Source organism: Psammomys obesus, unplaced genomic scaffold (genome assembly GCF_907164565.1).
Source record: "Psammomys obesus unplaced genomic scaffold, mPsaObe1.curated_primary_1811, whole genome shotgun sequence".
Classification (NCBI taxonomy): Eukaryota; Metazoa; Chordata; class Mammalia; order Rodentia; family Muridae; genus Psammomys; species Psammomys obesus.
In genome coordinates, this window is record NW_026596463.1 from 4,728,436 (window position 1) to 4,732,031 (window position 3,596).

The window sequence follows — 3,596 nt, forward strand, 5'->3', positions numbered from 1 at the left end:
AGGGTGGCGTTTTGGAATCTGACAGCCGGGAGCCGCTGGGCACTGGCGGGGCAACAGCTTTTAAAAGGGAAGCCTGCCAACAGAAAGGCTGAGCGAGCCTAAGGGTTCAACTCCAGCATGCCCTGTAATCCGCGCCCAGGTCAAGAAGAGAGCGCCCTCTTGTGTTCACTTCCAGTCACCCCACCCTGGGGGAACTGCCATTCGGCTTTGTGTGTGCCCTGGGCACAATGGCAAGCCAGGAGAAGATCAGTTACTAGAGTCCTTCCAGATTTTTTCCTGACCCTGCCCAGCAGCTTTGCTCTTAGTGGGCTCAGATTAGGAGCTGAGTGGGACCGGTGACGCCTGGAGGACAGAGTAGGAGGAGACGACTTTGAGATGGCCCGAGGGCCTCCCATCTCTTTGCAGAGCCAGTTCCATCCCTGGAGAGTCTGGCTGAGAGATGCAGACTGCTCACACTGCACTGGGCCCTTCACTGAAGACTTGCTCTGTTTCTTTTTTGGTGTTTTTGTGGTTTCTTCTTTTCCCTCATTGTAAGCTCTCTGAATTTCCTTAGGGTGGTCAGCCATCATGGAGGAGGAGTATAGGCTGTTTTGCTCCGTGGGTTTCCTGTTAGGCAACAAATTCAGGCCTGCAAGGCTTGGCAGCCACAGCGCTGATTTTTGTGGCCTGGAGTCGTGGCTGGGTTTGTTTAGCTTGCCACCTGGCTGGAGGGGATGATTTTGCCACGAGAGGAGCGCTATTCCAGGGAAGAAGCAAGCGTGTTTTAAATCGGTTTCACATTCTGGCTGTGAATTTGGGTTTGGCTTTCCTCCAGCCTTTCGCAGGCGTGTCTGAGAACCCCAACTCAAGCTGAGCATCAAAATGAACAGCCGGAGCTCACTTTAGCAGATGCGCTGAAACTGAAAAAAATACACGGGAGGTTAACATGGCCCCTGTGCAAGGATGACACGCAGACTCGCGAGGCAGGCCGTATTTTAAAAATAAAGTGAAGTGGCAGATTCCTTTTGTGCTTCCTGTGGGATAGCAAGAGGCACTCTTGGCCGCAAGGCAGGGCAGGCTTCCCAACGCAGCCACACCTTTGTCAGGCTGGGAGGAGGTCCTGTGTCTCTCCTAGCTTGCTTGCATTTAAGAGTCAACCCTTTGCAGTTCAATTTTCCTGCTCAGGCAAGCCGGGACTTCTTAGGGTCGAGTTCAGTGAGGACTTTTCTTTTATTGCAAACCTAGGTCAGCCTCTTTGGCAGAGCTGGCACCGTTGGGGCATCCGGTGGCACGTTTCTTCTCTGTCGGCCACCGAGGAGGACCATCCAGCCAGGCCTTTCTCCTGCATCTCCAGTTCCCCCAGTTTTGCCCCTTTGTGTAGCATCCTCTTACTGTGCTTGCTCTGGGCTCTCCTGGGATTCTGTGCTCAGATGCCCTGTGCTCTCCACCTGACGTCCCACGGGTAGTCAGTACATCCACATAGCTTTGGTCTCAGAGCCCAGGGTCCAGGTCATGGTCCCTCCTTAAATCTCCAGCCGACTTCTGGCTGCTCCGTGACCTCCCTTTAAGGATCTGAAGCTACTGCTCCCAAATCCACCTGCCCGCTAGAGTCATAGTAAGTTGAAAAATAAATCCTGCGTGGATGTTACCACCTGAGCTGGAGATTCAATCCAACTGGATGGTCCTCAGCTGTGAACACACTCCCTGACTTAAAACGGTTCATTTTAGGAACCCCTACAATGGTTTGAAAGGTTAAAAAAATTGTATTTCAAATTTTCATCTTTTCTCCTAAGCCAACAACTCATAGCAGGATAGTCTTGAGCTGCTGGACCATGGCAGCAAGGTGCAGGTTCCAGTCGCCCACAAAGTCACAAGGGAAAACAGCCAATCCTCAGGTTTGCCACACATGTAAGCCAGGATATATGACGGGTTAATGCATAAATGCATTATAGTACTTACACTGTTTCGTTGGCTGACGGGCCTACTGGGACTTCACTAAATTAGGAGCAAGCCTGGATATTCTAATGAACGGTTAGAAATCGGAGCCCGGCAGCTTAAGGTACACATAGCAGATATTGACTCTGTCTAGGAACCCCTGGACCCCCTGTGCGGCTTTCTCTCCAGAACAGTAAATCACCATGCTGGCCCTCACACTTCCAAAACTCTTAGGTCCAGACTTGAACCTGTTCTTCCCATGGCTTACAGTGGTTACAGCTACACATGAGAAGGACACAATCACACACACACACACACACACACACACACACACACACACACACACACCTGTCTAATCACTGGAGAGGTAACGGGCTAAGAGGCCTACTGTGAACCTGTTCAGGTGGACTCTTAGCCTAATGCTCACGGCACAACTCCAAGCTGTCCTAAGAGGTGACGTCACGTGCTTGTAACCCAGCTTGACTTGTCTCATGCCACTTTCCCCTGGGAACTGTCTAGAGTGCAGGGTTGTCTGGGGACCTGTCCATCCCAAAGGAACCAAGGATGCTGGTTTTCCTCTCTCCTCATCCTGCCTTCCTCTGTAGCCAACACCCTGGCTGCAGATGGTTCGTTGCCACCAAGCTGGGACCTTTAGACTCTGATGTTAGATCTCTGCCTGTTATGCTCTAGGGTGGTGGTTCTCAACCCTCCTAATGCTGAGATCCTCTAATACCGTTCCGCATGTTGCGGCCACCCCACCAACCATAAAATTACGTCTGTTACTACTTTATCACTGTACTTCTGCTACTATTGTGAATAGAAACGTAAATGTCTGTGTTTTCCGGTGGTCTCAAGAGACCCCCGTGAAAAGGTTACTCGACCCTTAAGGAGTCTCGACCCACAGGTTGAGAAACAGTGGTCTAGTGCATCCAGGGAGTAAAGTTTAAGGACATGGCTGAAAGTGACTCAGCCTAGGAGAACGCTGCTCTCCAGCACCAGGCTAACCTGTGCTGTGTCTCTAGGCTAACCTTGGACCAGACACAGATCCTTTCTAAGCCTCCATGTTTTTACCTAGGAAAAACATTTCCATTATCAGCAGATGAGATGTTGTGAGGACAGAGACTGTTACCCAAAAGATTGGTCCTCAGACATACCAGGATGTTGCAATGGCTCAAAAATCCTGACATCAGCCTTGGTTTCATTCTAGAACTGATTCTCTTACTCCGAGCATCAAGTTTTCAAAACTCCTCCAAATGCTGCAAACATGCAGCCGAGGTGGAAAATGTGCCTGGAGAGGTCTCAGCACAGTGCTGCTCAAAGAACCATGTCCCTGTTTGTGCAATGGTGACAAAGCTCCCTGCCCACCAGGGATGTTCATCTCAGCTCTCTACACGAGGCCTCCAGACTCTTGGGCTAGGGGACGGACCTTCTCTTCTGCCTTCCTCCTCCTTCCTAGTCTGCCCAGAGCTTCTGCTCTTGAGTTTTCCAAAACACAATGAGCTGAGAGGCTAGAGAGGCTGTGCTGGGCATCTGGCTGCCATCCATCAGCTGCCAAGACCAGGCAGTAGACACACAGACATGCTGTCTGGTCTTCACAGGGCTTATTTACTCTTTGCCTCGCTGCCTGTAAAAGGGGGAAGGGACTGCCATTGTTCCTCAGTGCTAAACAGGTTGGTCACCTC

General features: G+C 51.0%; 1 non-coding gene across 1 annotated transcript; it reads left to right on the forward strand.

The window, feature by feature from the left end:
* Nucleotides 1-872: 872 nt before the first annotated feature.
* Nucleotides 873-977, forward strand: LOC129670062 (U6 spliceosomal RNA). The gene has a single exon (XR_008719120.1). It is a non-coding gene; the product is annotated as a U6 spliceosomal RNA (small nuclear RNA).
* The last annotated feature ends 2,619 nt before the right edge of the window (nt 978-3,596 follow it).